Raw genomic sequence first — 20,126 nt, 5'->3', positions numbered from 1 at the left:
AAACCAAAACGTTACCTTTGTTGATAAAGCTACGCAACGTTTCATTTATTATTCGCTGGTAGACTATGGGGGAATTAGCAAGGCCATAAGGCATTTTCAAATATTCAAAATGCTCTTCCGGTGTTACGAAGCCTGTGAGATGGATACACTCCTTTTTTATAGGGATTTGGTGAAATCCGGTCGCCATATCGAGACTGGAGAAGAATTTGTAGTTTCCCAACCGATCAATATGGTCGTCTATTAAAGGGAGAGGGTATCTGTCTTTTACCGTAATCCTATTAAGAGCTCTAAAATCGACGCAGAGCCTGTCGGAGCCATCGCGCTTCTTGACCAAAATTATAGGACTAGCGTATGAGGATTGAGACTTCCTGATAATGCCTTTCTCTAACAAGTCGTTAGTAATGTCGCGTACTTTTAATTTTTATTGATACGACAACTTATAAGGCCTATAAGCGATTGGTATGTTGCTGGTGAGTTTTATATTCATCTCACCAGTCTTAACAGTTGTTGAGGCCGTTCCAGTTATTAAAAACTCCGAGAACTCACTAATCACAGCCATCAGACCACTAAGGTCATTACGTAAAAGTGGGGTATTTACGGATTGACTGACAGTGGAAGGCTCCACTGAGTTAAGGGGAAAGACCACCTCAGAACCATGCATTAGGCATTGATTGTCTTTCGTCCGAACGTATGTAACGCCGTCTCGATTGAGTACATCTGTACCTATAACTATTGGATGGTTCATACAATTCGAAGGCACTACTACTAGGTCTACTTCAATAGAAATGTTCTTGAACTCTAAGTTAACTGTAATGTAAGAGTCGGACACTATTTCTTTGTCGCTTATGCCCTTAAGTACGCAACGTCTTAACTTCGGTTGGTAGGGAAGGTACCTCAATACGTTGGAGGATATGAGAGATATGTTTAAAGCGCCACTATCTATTAATACGTCTACGGGAATGCCACATATAACCGCTGTGACGACGTCGTTATTCTTAGAATGCCGCGATTGGCATAAATTTACTTTGTGTTTATTATGTGACTCGGAACGTTCTTTTGCAAAGCACATGTTTTCTGAGTGACCCGGTTTTTTGCAAAAGGCACAAACTACACTGTTAGTATTTGATGGCGCGGTTACCGGTGGTTGTGCAGTTTTTGGTTTACTTCGACATTCACATTTCACAGTGGAAACATTTTTATTATTCTGTGAGGGAGGCTTCCTGAACGAATGCTGAGATTGTGAACCGGGCCTAAGCTTAGAAGGTTTGGTGTAAATCGATAGGAATGACACGAGATTGTCGGGGTTAAGATCAGCATTTGAAGCTGTGGCTCTTATTTGTGGGTTGTCTATTCCACGGATAACTATCAAAGTACGAAGCTCGTCACTGAGGCCAGGAATCATTCGTAGTCGTAAAATGATTCAGCGCGCGTACTCTGCATAGGTGGTAACCATCGGATGTGGATTTCATTGCCTCGAATAAAATATTCGCAAAGTCAAGTTTATTGGGACAAAGAGACTTAAATTCACGTTTAAAATTGGTCCACGTCCGATCGTTTGTAACCCACTCAAAGAGCCACACGCGTGCGTCACCCTTAAGGCAAGAGGCAACTCGAGACAGGCATTCGTGGTCACTCCAACTGTTACTTTGTCTGGCGCGTTCAAACTTCCTCAAACCATGCATCAATGTTGTGAATAGATGGGTCGAAGTTCGATACGAAGTAACACTGTGATCGGCTCGGTTGTACTGATTTTAGTGCGAGTATTAACGCTTGAGTGTGGGTAGATGCCTCGGACGATTGAACGCTTGATGCGGCGGGTTGAGAGTAATTGTTTACGTTATTGGATGCGTTGCCAGTAACGTCTGTCGATTGTGGCAGCGTGTCGTTGGAAGCCATAACAAGGTCCCTACTTGGCGTCCTATCTTGAAAATGTCGGTGAGAAGATCGGTGATCACGAGAGTCCCTCGATCTTGAACGCGACCTGCTCCCGTTGTTACGGCGGCGGGAATACGTGGGGTCGCTCTCATCACATCGATCGATTGACCTTGACCTACGTTTATCATTTTGTTGGTGACGGTGCATACACCTATCATTACTCCTTGGAGTTACGGATCGAGATCTATCACGCAAGGGACGATCGCGGCCCGATGTATGTTTGGATCGTGATCTAGACTTACGCGGTGATACGTAAGGAGTCCTATCACCGCGAGAAACGTTACGTGACGGTGTCCGTGATCTGTCACGTGCGCTCGATCGAGAGGTTAACCGTCTTTGATTCCGATCATGAAAGCGAGATTCGCGTTTTGAACGACTACGCGAACGATTTGGTGACCTTCTGCGCGTGCGATCATGCGAGCCCTTTTGTGTACACTTTTTAGAATTCGGCATTACGAGAATTTTATCACCACAAGAAATGCGAACAAACAATAATCAGAAACAAATGTAGGTAGATTTGTTATCAGTTTGGTTCGTGGGCTTAACTATTTAGAATCCTTTATCCCACTTCTGATCTAAGATGCAGAAGCACAATAAAGTTAAAAAAAAACAACAATTGTAGTGAAACCAACCTTTATTTTTAACATCAATTATTCAACTAAAAGAGTAAGGTAACCAAACTTCAAACAATCAACACATAGGATAACAGAATGTACTTACAGAGTGATTAGTAATTAACACCCACAAAATGACTCACGTGAAAGCTGAGAAATCAACAATATGATCGTAAAACACTTAGATGTATATCGGTGGACAGCCGGCGAGCAAATGGGCCGTCGCAGGACTGTCACCCGTTTATATAGGTAAGGTGGGTAGACAGTGGGGGAACTGCTAACATTATATAATATTATATATATTTATATTAAATAAGTACGCCACTCGACCTCCGTGGTCGAGAGGCGTACACACCGGTTTCAAGGTGTCGCTAGCTCTGAGGTCCCGGGTTCGATCCCCGGTCGGGTCCATGTAAAAATTCACATTTCTACATTGTCTCGGGTCTGGGTGTTTGTGGTACCTTCGTTGTATCTGAATTCCATAACACAAGTGCTTAAGCAACTTACTTTGGGTTCAGAACAATGTATGTGATGTTTTTCGCATTTACTTATTTAAGATAAAATCTTGTATTCATTTGCGGTTTTCGATCCTATCTTGCCTACCTTGGCTCCGTGCAACCCCTAGACGTGTTTTATACCGTCTAGGTGCAAAATAAATTAGTATTTGGGGAGTTTCAAAAATATGGTACAACTGATAAAAAATGTCTTAAAAAAATAACTTTTCGGTAAGGTGATTTTAAGAATTGAATTGAAATATTATATTATTTAATCTATAATTGTATACTACTATGTTTGTTTGAACGCGCTAATCTCAGGAACAAATTGAAAAATTATTTTTGTGTTGAATAGACCATTCATCGACGAAGGCTTAGACGGGCCTGTTCATAGAAATCTAAATAATAAGGTAATAGAAACGCCAACGCCGCGTGACCTTGTCGCCACACTGGTGTCTCGGACGACACTAGACTTGGGCATTGTTGTTCCATTAGTGGATTTCGTTCCTCAAATATCGTTCCGAGAAGTGAGCGGTTCCGCTAAATCGTTCCACAGTTCCATCCGCTCCGGTATCAGTAGTACTATAATAATGGCACAAAAATCTTTTTCTATCGAGTCCGGAGTTGAATTTTGTAACTTCCGGAGTCAGTATATAGCTAATCGTTCGTAAACTGTAAACACCAGTAAAGTCCATTAAATGTTTATTTAAGAAAATAGATTCGATTTCCCTTCATACTTTTTTCAGGCTTAGACTGACAATTAAAGTGATAAAATTAAAAATTAAATTAAAAATTAAAAATTAAAAATATATTTATTAAAAACATAGTTCACATTACTTAAATACATGTACGAATACAAATGACTCGGATGTAAAACCAGTAAAAATATCTTAATAGTTATAATCATAGGAGTTAATCTACACCAAAACATAATAATATACGAGAAGGATGGTATAAAGATAATATAGGGACACCCGAACTAGGTTTGTTTTAAACCTGTGTTTCGGGTTATCAGTGCAGAAAAATGATTGATGGATATTTTAATGTAATTCTATCACTTAATTGTATTATAAAAGACTAAGCAGGACAAGCTGTCCTGATTACATTACCTGTACTTATTATTATAATTTCTAAGCTAAACAGTTTATTGTAATATTTCTAGCAATTTTTCCGTATCTGAGTAATTGAGGGACTGTAAGTATTCTGTTACCATTCTATTACACCTATTTAAGCTTACACTATATACCTTAAGTAGCCTGTTAAATTTGTTATATAAATAGGGTCCTTGAAATAAATAAAATCTGTTAGTAAAAGCATGTTGCGTTTGTGGGTTAGTGCAAACTAAATCCTTTCTTCTCTTGCCGGAAGGTACCGGGCTGAAACCAATTTCAGTATGCTGGAGTCGTACTATATGTAGAATAAATAACTGGCGTACTGTAAGTACTTTGCATTCCCTGTATAACTGGTGAGTAGGAAACCTGAAAGGACGAAAAGTGGCGACCTTTAGGATTGCTCTTTGAGCACGTTCTAGGGGCAAGATAATAGATTTAGATGCACCACCCCATGAGTCTATGCAGTAGGTAAGAATGGATTGGCACAAAGCCATATACACCTGGCGAATTAGATTAAAGTCTGCAATCTTGCGTAAGTGTTTAAAGATATAGATTAATTTACGTACTCTGGTGCATAATGAATCAATATGTTTACGGAAATTAAGGTAACTGTCAATAGTGACACCTAGATATTTAGTATTGTCAGTTTTTACTAATGTAGGGCAAGCGCATGCAGTCGCCGCGGACGCGCTCGTATTACACTTATGTGCATGAATATTTAGGTTAGTAGTCGACTTATTACTATTTCTCATTGAAAATAACATGTAATTTGTTTTATTTGAATTTAATGTTAGGATATTATTGTTAAGCCAGTTAGACACTACATTAAAACCATTTTGGGCATTTTGATAGACCTCATCCTTAGACTTACCTGAGAACACAAGAGCTGTATCATCAGCATACGATATAATGACACCATTTTGCAGAGACAAATTGCACAGGTCGTTTATGTAAACTAGGAATAAAGTAGGTCCCAATATACTACCCTGGGGGATTCCGTAACTACTGCTGTTTAGTCCCGCACTTCTATATTGACCAATTTTTACGCACTGCTCACGGTTATTAAGATAGTCCGAGAATAATTTGAGCTGTGTTCCTCTTATACCAATTTTTTCCAGTTTATACAATAACAGAGAGCAAGCAATGGTGTCAAATGCCTTGGCAAGGTCTAAGAAGATCCCCATTGTGTACATACCTTTATCTAGACTTGTACATACATAGTTAGTTTGCTGATGCACCGCTTGGTTAGTTGATCTTTTTGATCTAAAGCCAAATTGGCGATCCGAAAGCAAATTATTGCTCTCAAGATATTTAATAAGCCTAACGTTAATTATTTTCTCCAAAATCTTAGAAATTCCTGATAGAACTGCAATTGGTCTATAATTGGTAATATTGTTTTTGTCTCCGGCTTTAAAAACTGGGGTTACTAAGGCCTTTTTAAGCTGATTTGGAAATATACCGTTCGATAAACATAAGTTAAATATGTAAGTTAGTGGAGGTGCAATTATGTGCTTGAATCTTTTTAGTACGCTATTTGGGATGTTATCCCATCCAACGGCACAAGAGTCTTTTAAACCATCTATAATACTAACAACCTCTTTATCGTCCGTATCTAATAACACAAACGAATGTAAGGTATTAGGCGACATATGTGTAGTTTGTGGACAAGAATTTCGGGAATAATTTTTAGCTAAATCTTTACCCAAATTGACAAAATAATTGTTCACTTTATTTGCCGCTAGTATTGGAGTTACATCGGTTGCTAAAAGTTCTAGAGCAGAGTCTGATTTCTTAGATCTGAAAGTGTTACTTTTAACAACTTTCCATATCAGCTTACTGTTTTTGCCGGCTTTTTGTATTTGAACTTTGTCATATTGGGTTTTTATTTTTTTCAATAGGTTATTACAGAAATTCCTGTAGCGTTTGTAAGTAATGGAAAGCATCTCGTTATCAGGTGCAAGTTTTAGCTTTTGGTGAAGTTTATCCCTATGTCTAATGCAACGGACAAGGCCAGGCGTAATCCACGGCTTAATATTGCTGTATTTTCTAGGTATCATTTTGTTAGAGGTATTATTACTAATTAAAGTTTGTAATGAACCAACAAAATACTGCAAACTAATATTTGGATCACTAGAACTGTAAACGCGGTCAAGATTTAAGTCGCGTATGTCGTTTTCAAGTGTCGTCATGTTTAATTTTGTTATGCTACGCATGCAGTTTTTTCTAGGTAACGAGGTTTGTAATGTTAGTAATATTGCTTGGTGGTCAGTAAGCGATGAATTCGTAATATAAGTTTTTGATGGTAATTTAGACTTTATAAATATGTGATCTAAGCATGAACCACTTTGGTGTGTAGGGTAATCATGAGCTGGCCATAGTCCATGGAATGTACAGATATTGAGGTAGTTATGTGCATGAGTGTTAATTTTCCCAGAAACTATGTTTATGTTTATGTCGCCTAAAAGTATGATATTATTATAAGACGAAAGCTGTTCTAAGATTATACTAAGCGAGTTTAAAAAAGTATCTACATTTTGAGATGGTGGCCTATATATAGCCAATGCTACTATGTTTAGGTTAATTTTAATCAAGAGGCTATTACAGCCTTGGAATAAGGGTTCTTCTACTGCTACTTTTAGGGTATTTTTAATATATATAACCAGGCCATCATTTTGATTGACATTTATCGCGGTTTTATACATAGTATAACCATCTAGCAATGGCAAATTATCTATTTGTTTTGATAACCAACATTCTGTAAGTACTATGATGTCACAGCTTATATCAAGGTTCTGTAAAAGAACTTCAAACCCACTAAAATTTCGGCAAATACTACGAATATTCTGAGTTAGGAAAGTTAGTAGTTTTTCACCAGTAGGAATATTCTTTTTGCAGTTTTCGACATTGCAGATTATTGCTTCAGATACGGAAAAATGATCAATTTCGCTTAAGAGATTATTTATCATTGCGTTAAGATGTAAATAAGTTAATACAAAAAGAGAAGTAAAATGTAGTGTTTAAGTGCTACTTACAAGTAAAATAATCGGCGCTCTTAGGCGCCTTCATAATCTATCGTGTGTATATAATTGTCCTCTGCATATTTGCGTGCTGGGCAGTTCACATCGCCAGTAGGGTGGTCACATTTACGCTTGAATCGCTTGCAGGTTGCACATTGGGCAGGAGCGGATTTGTTGTTGCATTCTTTAAAAGAATGTCCCATCTCCCCACAGTGGTTGCAAGTAGGGCTTGTTTCGCGACAAAACTTGGCTGCATGACCAAACTGTTGGCAGTTAAAGCATCTGGTCACTATTGTAAAATCTCTTACTGGGCACGACGTCCAATTAATAAAAATACGGCCTTGATTAATCAGCATTTTTCTAATGCTAGCTGGAACTTCAATGATGTAGTTACAGGTAGGACGATCTTTCTTACCCGACTTGTGGCTCAATCTTACATCACTTAGAAATGACGCACGCGCAGTATTCGGCAATTTTTCAGAGAGGTTTTGTTCAAAAATGCACTCCATTACCTCCGATTCAGTAAGGGCTACCGGGACACCAACGACTGCGATACGAGGACGGCGCTTTGAGGGTTCTTCGACTTTGAGGCCTGAAGAAACCAGTTTTTCTGAAGTTTTCAGCTTCTCTATGTCGCCTTTGCTGTCCGCACTGATAATAACTCCTCCGTTTTTAATTTTCTTCAAACCACGGACTCGAAGTTTCAGCTCTCCAGGCGAGATAATTTTCTGGACAAGGGTCTTGGTGTCATCACTGCTCTGCGTCTTGTCATTTGGGTAAATAGCAAGAGAGCTGAGATTGGCTGGGCGTACAAATTTGTCCTCTCCTTTTTTTACCATATTGGCATATGAAGTAGAACCTGACTGGCGTTCAGCTGCTACAACCTGTCTTAGTTCTTGGAGGGAGTTCGCGATGTCCTGTTCTCCTTGCAGTTGTCGTATATATATATATATATATATCCTGGGACAACTCACACACGGTTATCTGATCCCAAGCTAAGCAGAGCTTGTGTTATGGTAACCAGACAACTGATGAACTTACTTAAATATTTCTAAATACATACATATTATAGATAAATTACACCCAGACACCAGAACAAATGATCATGCTCATCACACAACATTTGTCCTGGGCGGGAATCGAACCCACGACCTCCGGTATAGCAGTCATTGTCACTAACCACTAGACCAACAGGCCCGTCGTATAGTAACATGGGCCTGGATTGCCTTCTGCTTCAGGGACTGGTATAGTACCGCCATCTGAGATGTCCCATGAGAGACCTTACGGCATAGGTTGGTGACACGGAGTTTCTGGTCGTTATTCATTTTACCTTCTGCTACGATACCACAAACTTCCGACATAATGGAGTCGATAGAGGTCAAAGAATGTAGGTTAATAAATATCTACTTTCCACTTTAAAAGGCGTATTTAAAAATCAACTCTATTTACAACTAGCTTGTGCCCGCGACTTCGTCCGCGTGGAATAGTGACTTCCGGCAGAAAAGTATAGATAGCTGTGTCCGCGACTCCGTCAGCGTGTAACTCCTTGTATATTAAGTTAAGGTATTGGTAATATTTATTATTATTATTTATATTGGTAATATTGTTTAGATCACGTTCACATAAGGCTTAACCCTTTATAAGACACAGAACTTAAAAATATTTATAGCTTTTAAACTTTATAATAATGTGTTAAGGTTCAAATTCTGGTGGCAATATAAGTACCACTGCCTTATAAAGGTAAGGTAAAGGTACCTATAAAACGAAAATACTTTAGTGCAAAGCTTCCGGGTAAACTATATTGAAAGTTGACCCGTCCGGCACGTGAACATAAAGACTTTTAGAACTGCTAACACGGGAAAGAGCAACATACAACTGACCATGTGAGAAACAACTGACACTGAGATCTACTCCAGCAACACGAAAAGTCTGCCCTTGAGCCTTGTTAATTGTCATTGCATAACACACCGATACTGGGAATTGCGTCCTTTTAAATTGGAATGGAAAATTATTTGGTATTAAGGGTATTCTGGGAATAAAGACGGTTTCTCCTGCACCGCAACCTGTTAAAATTTGAGCCTCGATTATATTTTATTGCAACTGGGTTACTTTTAGTCGAGTTCCATTGCAAAGTTGTGGTGGTTTTAAATTTCGGAGCATAATAATCGGTATCCCAATTTTTAAACAAATTTCATGAGAGGGAAGTCCGGGCATATTTAAAGAATTTAAAAATTCTATCGGGTAATTAGTGGCTTCTTGTTCATCGACCATTCTATTTATTGATCTATAAACTTTGCTTTCCCCCTGTATATTCGACAGTATTTTGTTATTGATCTCAGATGCCTGGTCATTGCGAGGAGTTAAAATAGATCTTTCGCATAGCCAAGAATTGTCCCTATTTAATATATTTGTTACGTCACCGTAAACCGACGATATAAGATGTGGTTGAGATTGCACCATACAACATAATTCAGGCGTCAGTATAAGTTTTCCTTGGTGTAGTTGTGGATAGGTACCTTCACCAATCTTTAATAATGTGTCAGAAAATTGACTATCATCCGGGTTATCTCCAGTTCTCACTCGCATATTTATAGTCAAATGCACCGATTGTATATCTCGCCATAAATAAGAGCTTTTCAGGCAAGCCCTAACCTCATCAGCTCGGGTTCCCCGTGGTATTACCGGTAAGGTTTGTCGGAAATCACCACAAAATAAAACCGTGATACCGCCCATTGGTCGATCATTTTGTCTTATATCCCTTAAAGTTCTGTGTACCGCTTCTACTCCTTTTCGATGGGCCATCGTACATTCATCCCATATGATTAAACTACACTCGCGTAATACCTTAGCTTTGTCGCTATTTCTTGAAATACTACAGGTTGGATTTTCCGTGCGATCTAAATCAATTGGTATTTTAAACATACTGTGAGCAGTTTTACCTCCTGGTAGCAATGTTGCAGCTATCCCTGATGAAGCTACGGCAAGCGCAATTTTACGCTGATTTCGAACATAAGCCAATATTAATTTAGTCAAAAAGGTTTTTCCAGTTCCTCCAGGTGCATCTAAAAACCATATTGTTCCCAAATTATTTTGAACACTATTGCACACGCGGTCATAAACTGAACGTTGTTCTGCAGTCATCATTGGGACACCGTTTTCTAATGTTGTCAGCAGTTCCGTTAAATTGTAACCAATCTCTGCGGAATATTCCCTATTAGTTACCTCTCCGACTGAGGTTGGTGTTGGCAAACCATATTCACAGAGTGATTTACCGCCTACTGCTGTTAAGTCATCCTGAAGAGCTAATAAGCACTGATTTATGGCAAGATCACGGAAATTATCATTAGTTGTGCCTTCATCATTGTTAGGTATATTTCTAAGAAAGTCTTCTGAAAATTTTTCTTTATATTTTTCCCATAATGTTACAGCATCTGACAAATTACAAAATGTGAGTAATGTTACAAATAAATGGCGTAACCGTCGTGGATTATCACTAACACAGGATTCTGCTAAAGCGTCATCCCAATGCTGATCATTTTTCAAGCAAATGACGCGCTTGGCAAGCTGCTTGATAAGTGGGATAAACAACATCGTCTACTTTTCTCAAATCTATAAATGAGGTTGGTCCTCGCACGGTATGTAATAATAATCGCAAATAGAAACACTCAGCGTTGTTAGGATGAACGGTGTACACTCTACCAAGAACATGTTCTTTAAAAATACCTGACTCGCCATCTACAGGCCTGCCACGGCGTCTTCGATTAAAGACACCCCGTTGCTTATCGTAGGTATAATACGATGGAACTTCCTCATACAAAAGAGATTTTGCAAAATCATCAGTTTGGCAAAGTCGAAAGAATGCTAATAAACTTGTTTGTCTAGGGTTCTCTAACCGTTCTGTGACATTTTCGGCGTTGAAATATATACGTTGGCCGCCTTCAAGATGAACATCCAGATGAGTCACAGGTGGATAATCTTTCGTGAATGTTGAAACTTAAGATCCGCCACACAGCTTCTGAAGAACTTATATATCTGCCTGACTGAAATCTTGTAACTTCATCATGTTCATTTCTCAAAGCAAATGTAGCTTGGTCACTGCCCTTATTAATATACTTACAAATATATTTTATTGACTCTACACTATTACACATTTCAACATTTATGTGAGCTTGAAATGCTCTGGACAACACAGGAGAATACGGAACGACCCACCTATTATCTAAAGTAACTTGTTGTCCAGACACTCGCTTTTCAACAGTAAAACCATCATTATCTCTTGAACGGCGACGATATAATGGGTATCCATCATGTCCTGTTACAGTGCCATCCACTAAGGCTTTTGGATATCTTTTAGTGCAACGACCGTCTTGCATGCAAGGAGAATTCCCGTTAAACGAACCACATGGACCATGTATCATATGAGTTTTAACAATGTCGTATAACACGGGATCTGCAATCGGACTTGGAATTTCAGCACTGATTAAACTGTCTACATCATTAGGTCGAACCTTATCTTTTAACCAAAGCAGGATATGTGCGTGAGGTAAGCCGCGTTTTTGCCATTCAATACTATACATATAACACAATACTTCTCCAAAAATTTTATCTTTGGTAAGTAGATCTATCATTGATTTCAATTTTAAATGAAAAACTCTTGCGATGATATCATGGCGGTCATGCGGTGCTTGACCCTCAAGAAGCTCCCGAGTAATTTCATCCCACTTAGGATTGGTAGTTACAGTAATAAATAAGTCGGGACGTCCATATTTTCTTACGTAACAAAAAGCATCTTGAGTACTTTCGTGCATGTATCGTGGACCACCAGTAAAAGAAGAGGGCAAAATAACTAAACGACCCATATTCACCGTATCGTTATCTTGCTGCATGGCGTCGCGAAGGTGCACGTATTCTTCAACGCGCAGCTGCCTTTGATTAGATCGTATATAAACTAATCTTTCGGTTTCAATTTTTGCGTACATGTCTACAATAAACTGATTGAATAAGCCACGAAAACGTTGAAAGTATACAAACCTATTCCGTCTTACTTGCAAGTGGTAACAGTAAAATTGAAGGCATGAAATCTTTTTATTATAATTAGGTGCGCCTGTACGCGGATCAGTTTGGTATAAAGCAAAATTATAACCATCTTCCCCTCGACAGTATATCAAAGGATATTGCAAACTGTCGTAAGCCCTGTGGGTTTCATAAATAGGTACGTTGCAAACAATTATCTCTGGAACGGATAACGATATCACGCCTATCACATTCCTGGTCGACCAATACCACAGCAACTTCATTCGTGGATGGAGCATTATAACGCCCAGGGTGTTCCTGAGTTGGACGCCTATCGGCATTTATAACAATTTTATAATTGTTATCATCATCTCGAGGAAGAGCTTCTAATGCCGATTTAAAACTGCATACATACGAATTAACCTGATGCAACATGTTCTGAAGTTGTGATATGAGTTCAGTATTTAAATTCGGGAAATATTGATTTCTTATATTCGACTGTTCGTTGTAGTCGGATACAAAATATATTTGAAGAAACTTAGGTTGGTTTTCAGGCAAAAGGGATCCTATCAAATGGTAAACCTGACCTTGTATCTTAAAAGTAGGCATGAAATGACCTTCTGAGATTTGTTGAGCGCCAAAGGATGTCATTTGAAATGCACTATTATAAGTGCGAATATTATCTAAAAACTGTTTAGATTGTATATGTTCCCCTAAAAGTAGTGATTTCAAAGGTTCCGGTGGGTCTTCGAATGAAGGCAAATTTATTTTACCTGTAGAACAACAGAAACCAGCTGACTCCTTACTCCACTTTGAAGCATTACAAAAACGACATACCACGTTCATATCGCCTATTACAGAAGATGATCCATAATCAATTGTGAGGTTATAAGCAAACCCACTTTTATATTTGTCGGACCAAGCCACCGAATTTCTAGATTGATCTTCTATGTGTACATCTAAGTTATTAAGGCTATGTCGAAATCTGTCTGCAGTAAGACGGGCCTCTCGCTGTTCGTCCGTTTCAAGAGACCGAATATTTTCGATTCTTAATCTTTCATTAGACAAACTTACTGATCGTTCTTGTCTCAAAGAATTATAATATTCGCGTACCGACTCTAGTCGTTGTTCATGCTCATGTGCGTCTTCGAGAGATCGAATAACATTATGGTGCACCCTATCATTTGTCAAACGGTCTTCATATTGAGTTAAAGTTTCAGATTCTCGAGATAAAATATGACGTTCGCGGTCAGCTGTGAGACGCAATTCCCTCTCAGTGTAGGTTTCTGACTCGCGAGACAATATATGACGTTCGCGGTCAGCTGTGAGACGCAATTCCCTCTCAGTGTAGGTTTCTGACTCGCGAGACAATATATGACGTTCGCGGTCAGCTGTGAGACGCAATTCCCTCTCAGTGTAGGTTTCTGACTCGCGAGACAATATATGACGTTCGCGGTCAGCTGTGAGACGCAATTCTCTGTCAGTGAAGGTTTCTGACTCGCGAGACAATATATGACGTTCGCGGTCAGCTGTGAGACGCAATTCCCTCTCAGTGTAGGTTTCTGACTCGCGAGACAATATATGACGTTCGCGGTCAGCTGTGAGACGCAATTCCCTCTCAGTGTAGGTTTCTGACTCGCGAGACAATGTATGCCGTTCGCGGTCAGCAGTGAGACGCAATTCTCGTTGTGACGCAGTTTCAGCATCTCGGGATAACACATGTTGTTCTCGGTCAATGGTAAGCCTCAGCTCTCGTTGAGAAGAGCTTTGAGACGCCCGTGATGTAGCTCGTCTCGCTCTGTCAGCTGCTAATCGCATCTCTCTCTCTGGAGAGCTTTCATTGGCTCGAGAGGTTGAGGCACTAACTCTCATAGAGTTTAACCGATGTGCTCTTTCCTCTGCCGATTCTTGAGAACGCGCATTTCTCATCCTTTTAGCATCTCTCGAATTTCGAGATAAAGATGGTCGTTTTTTAGGTGGCATTGTGTATTTTTAATCGACGGTAACTGAAGCTACCTTACACTTACAATTATATATAGTTATTATGTAATAATTACGAAAATAAACTATTAATATAATAAAACACTACCAATTACGAAAATAAACTATTAATACAATTAAACACTACCAAAATAACTAATATAATAATAACGAAAATAAACTATTAATATAATTAAACACTACCAATTACGAAAATAAAATAATCCTTATAGCATGACTCTGTATTCACGCGCGATTTCTTATTATTTCATGTATAACTTTGGTGTTTCTACACCGATTTACATGATTCTTTTTTTATTGAATAGGTAATAATGTTAACTTTTTTAATTGGGGATGAGTGATAGTGTTGTAAACGTTAGAGTAGACAAATACAATCAGAAATCTCCGAATTGCTAAGCTATCGGGAGTTTCACGTGTTATTGTGAGTCAACCATAAAAGTTAGACATATGCTGTCGAGGAATATTTTTTATATAATTTTAGGGAGAATATTTCCGTCATACATGATTTCTATGTAGCTTTAACCTATAAGCCTGCACACGTGACGGAAGCTTAAAAAATGGAGTAACTTACCCCGTTTTCCCAATATTTCCCTTCACTGCTCTGCTCCTATTGGTCGTAGCGTAATGAAAAGTATACTATAACCTGCCCAAGAGTATGAAGAATAATTGTGCCAAATTTCGTTAAAATCCGTCGAGTAGTTTTTGTTTCTATAACGAATATACAGACAGACAGACAGACAGACAGACAGACAGACAGACAGACAAAAATTTTACTGATTGCATTTTTGGCATCAGTAGCGATCCCTAACCACCCCTTGATAGTTATTTTTTAAATATATTTTATGTACAGAATTGACCTCTCTACAGATTTATTATAAGTATAGATAAGTATAGATATAGATAATTTAAAGAATCATAATTTTAAGTATTCTGCTGTTTACATCTATATTTTTTTGTACTTTTATTTTTTTTTTTTTTTTTGTACTTTTTTTATAAGTTTTTTCTTTATTTATAATTTCTTATAATTATTGTTACTTTTTTATTACATGTTTCCATGCAAAAACAGCAATCGTGATACCTTTTCCGGCTTAAATAACGTACGGCCTGCTCTTAAAATATCGCCAGCCTTTGAAAATATTCTTTCGCATGGCACGGAGGTAGCGGGTATGCACAATCTTTTTAACACATGTTGGTACATATTTGGGTAGATGTTTTTGCGGTCGTACCACCATTTCAAGGGATCTGTTTTTCTGTGAATTAAGTCTTCTTTTAAATATCGGACCACTTCAATAGTGGCTAGAGCTGTAGTATTTTGCGGTACCGTTTTCATTATTTCTTTATCAATATCTGACCAAAGGTCATCATCGTTTGTTTCAGTGACGGGGGGGGGGACATTTGTGATGCTGGCAATCGCAGATATTCGCCTCCTTATTTCTTTTACCGCATTTTCAAAGGACTTGGCCGGATTCTGCCCCAGAGTGTACAAGAACCAAAATAAAACCAATAATTATAAAAAAATGAATAAGGAATTTTGAAAATAGCTCAATTTACTGTAGCAGCGGGAGAAAAAAACATACAATAAAAAGATTTTCTTCGTTTGTACTCCACTCAAAAGTACCCTTAATGTTGCCATTCACAAAGAACAAAGTAAGGAACGTCCGTCACTATAGAAATCGAGCTTAAAATGTAAAATGTTCATAATGAATTATAACTTACATAACACATATATTTTTTTAAGCTTTCTGATTTATTTAAATAAATGAAATCATAAATATTATTAAGTAAATAAATCTAAGTTCGCGTACAAAGGAAGATAGTCACTTTTGTGCTGACAACATTGAAGTGATGAATATCGAGCTAATGTCAATGTCAAATCACATTCTCACATAATTTGTAAACAATAAACTGTCATTGCGCCGGTTTGTTTTTTCGTTTATAAATATAATATGTCGTAGCCCCACGCGAGTGCTCCACTAACTAGTCGTACTGTGTATACTTAAGGAAAATGGACCTTTTACAACCGGATCACAATCGGAGAACGTATCAGGAGACATGTTTTATCATCATTACCTCCCGATATGACTGTTCTTTTATCGGAGTGGTTAACATTCGAGGTATGTTGTAGCATCATTAAATCTTTTTTATACCTACAGCATTCATATTATTTAAATACCTATCTATAATCTCAAGACTAATAAAGATACTTATTTTACCTTCACAGTTATCATCTCATAGCCATGTCTGTGGTGCGTGTTATGACAAGATATCAAGATGTCTTGCAACGAATTCCAGGGAAAGACAACTCGGTCATATCAATGTTTGTTATGGCTGTGGTAAATCAGTTACACATGCCAAAAGACCCGAAATTCTGGAGGGAAGCCCTCTCGCCTCAGTTGTATCACTGTGGCAGTACTTACATGATGACATGTAAGTAGTACGTTTTTAAATATCTACATGTGAATAATTGTTACAGTTTTAATAGTGTAGTCAAGACATTAAATAATTTAAACTTATTTGAAGTTCTAATTCAAAATGTTACAGGCGAGTCAATATAGTTACTATAAAGTAATATTTAATGCTGATTAAATAATAATTATAGGAATATTTTCAATTAAGAATCAGTTAGGACAAGTCTTTACTTGCCATTACATTTAGATAACTAGTGATCTACTCTGACTCCACATGAATTTTAGAAATCTTTGGAACTCTCTGTATTTCTATGCTATAATATGGAGTATTATATACTTTCACCTTCCACATTAATCACTCTATATATTGGTAAAAACTGTATTAGCATCTGTTTGATTGACAGAGATGAGATGGGGTATTTTATTTTGTAATATGTGTCTTGCTTTGATGTTGGCAATAAAAGTAATAATATTGTTATGTACATACATTTGAGTTTACAAATATAGAAAGTTAAGCTATTGATTGTCAAGTGTGAGTGGTATTAGTATCATCTTTTTTTTTCAGGTTAGCGCAGCCAACTTTTTATGTCATGGTTGTCACATGAGAGCTAACAGAGAAGTGAGCCGAAGAATTATTACTGATTCCAACTGTTTGACGCCTTAGAAGATCACCAACCTGATCAAAATATCCAAATACCAATTCCTCCACCACTTGCCCCACAACTTCATCTTGGCCCAGGTCAAGATGTTTCATCAATTGCCCTACCTAATTATAGATGTTGTGCTACTACATCTAGGCGAAGCATATTTGATGGATGTCAGCAAAGTGCAGGTTATTTAGTGCCTACCTTAATTAAATGAGCCATGCTGTTTTATAATAAGCTTTATGCACATTCTAATGAATGGGAGTTATTATTGGAGAACTCAAGTTTAACAAATACTTTCGCAGCACTTGAAATTGAAGGAAATCATCCTCTTCTATTTAGAGGACGTATTAAATCGAGACATACGTCCAGGCGTGAATATTACACGTATTTTTTATATGATGAGCTTCCTTTATTTGAAGACCAACCTAGAAATGGTATCTTAAGTTATTGGTGTAATTTTGTATCTGGCAACCGGACTGTTGGATGTTGTGCTCACATTATGACAATTCTTTGGTACTTGCTATGGACGAGATACCAAGAAGCTGTCTTTTACCAGCCGCGTTTTATAATGTTTTATTAATATTAAATGTTTCAACAATTTAATTTCTTTTATTTGCTGTCTAATCCAAAATGTTATCAGTAGAATAATATTGTGTAATACTGTTCTAACTTCCAATCAATTAGATTTACTCAAATTGAAAAATAATGCTGCTCTCAGTGTTCAAGTGATTGTATTATGAATATTAAATGTCTAGATTAAATATTTATATACTAGGAACATAAAAGTGCTTTAACCATCGTTTAACTTTCAACCTAACCTTACTTAACTTTCAACCTTCATAACTTTTGTCAGCGACTGCTAAGCAAAATAAATCTTTGTTATTCTTGTTTCTGACGATGTTTACTATTAATTGACGTAGATTTTATTCGTGTACATGCTGGGGCACAGGTTCATACAATTTCCGGCCATGTCCTTTGGTGACGCAGTTGAATCCGACCTTTTTAAACCTCGGATCAAGAACAGTGGCTTTGGAGTGTAACATAGAAGATTCTATATCCCCAAATCTCTTGTGTATTTCAACATTAAGTTTTTTAATCAACCGTTGCACTGGTTCTAAATAAGTGGTAATTGTTTCAGGTGCGTGATGTTTAGTAATATGATTTGTCATAATTTTGCAGTATATAATAACTTTAGATAAAGTTACGGTTTTCTCAGCAGAAATTTCATTGGTTATTTCATTGGTTATTTCATTGAATAGTTTTAAAATTGGAACTAATTGTTCAATAATTGTGAATTCTTCAGAGTTTGGTAGTAAATCACTCCTTAGCGAAAAAGTTGCAGATACAACGGCTTCTTTAACTTTTATTAATTGGTCCAACATTTGGTACGTGGAGTTCCAGCGAGTTTCTACATCCTGTTTCAACGTTAATTGAGGAAGGTTTGACTGCTTTTGTATTTCTATTAATTTATACTTAGCTACAGTGCTTCTTTTGTAGAACTCAAGTTTTTTAACCTTTTCAATTATAGGTAAAATCTCTCCTAAACCTTTCCTAACAACTAAATTGATTTGGTGTGCAAAACATCCAATATGCCTCCATCCACCCAAACGTATTGCGGCCGTTATGTTCGCTGCATTATCCGACACCACTGCACTTACTTTATAATCTATGTCCCAGTGCCGAAAACAATCTTTCAAAAACTCGGATAAATTTTAACTGGTATGTCTTTCTCCGTATTGTATGCATTCTAATAGATATGAACACAGTTCCATTTCTTCATTTATATAGTGGGTTGTCACAGCAATGAAACTATCTTTTGTGTAGTCTGAAGTCCAACCATCCGTTGTTACAGAAACTGCTATGGCAAAGGTAAGTTTGTTCTTAACTAATTCTACGGTTTCGTTATATATTTTTGGAATCAAACTTTTAGAGAGCGTTTTTCTACCAGGTAAACTATAGCCTGGAGTTTGAGACACCATTTCTAATATTTTTTTTAGCTCTGGTTCTTCAACAATACGCAAAGAATGTTGGCCTTTTGATATCCACTTCACCACTTGCTTATCTATGACCTGCGATCTTTGTGCAGAAATTGGTCTTTTTCTGATGATATAATCACTAATATTTTGTCGTGATGTTTGTTGCGATATTTCTTGCGATGATTGTTGTTGTTCGCCAGAAGTTGATGGTTCAGTATCAGATCTTAAATTATTTATTTCAACTTGGCGTTCCAGAACGATAGAGATTGCAGGATGTTTCCTAGTCATATGGCGCGTCAAATTACTGGTATTTCCAGATGCAATGCTAAAGATTGCATTGCAATAACCACATTTAGCTCTTTTTGGTTCTACTTCATTAAAATGTCCCCAAATATCATTACGTTTCCGTTTTAAAGCCATTTTTAAAAAACCAAAGTACTGTCACTCAACACAAGAGTTATTAATATTATATTACACTATTTACAAATCATTACCAACTTACACTATTTAAAAATTATTTACTATCTAAGTAAGTAAGTTTATAAACTAAAATGAAAATATACAAAATAAACTTTCACACAACTTTGTTCAACTAATTTTTGATACTTTGTGTTACCCAATTGACGTAATAGACTAGACTAATTTAAAATTCGAACGAATTTGAAAAATACACCGAATAACGTAAACAAAGTTGCTTTAATTACAGTGTTAATCTAAAATGAACTTATTCGTCTATGATATAAAGACTAATCTCCAGAATGTCAAATTTAACTAAAAGAAAGAAAGCGATATAATTTTGTCAGTGTGTATGAATGAGACGTACGACGCTTGCATTGATGCGGTGTGAGTCGAAATGATGAGCCCGGACTCGGAACTCCTCACTCCGGAGCCGGAACTGTGGAACGAAAA

At 37.3% G+C, this 20,126-nt stretch overlaps 1 pseudogene; it reads right to left on the bottom strand.

The window, feature by feature from the left end:
- Positions 1–18,126: 18,126 nt before the first annotated feature.
- On the bottom strand, positions 18,127–19,655 carry LOC113507531 (annotated as a pseudogene).
- Between the last annotated feature and the right edge of the window lie 471 nt (positions 19,656–20,126).

This window comes from Trichoplusia ni, unplaced genomic scaffold, assembly GCF_003590095.1.
Source record: "Trichoplusia ni isolate ovarian cell line Hi5 unplaced genomic scaffold, tn1 tig00002353, whole genome shotgun sequence".
NCBI lineage: Eukaryota > Metazoa > Arthropoda > Insecta > Lepidoptera > Noctuidae > Trichoplusia > Trichoplusia ni.
Note: the sequence above shows the minus strand (reverse complement) of the source record. Positions and strands in the feature narration are given on the sequence as shown.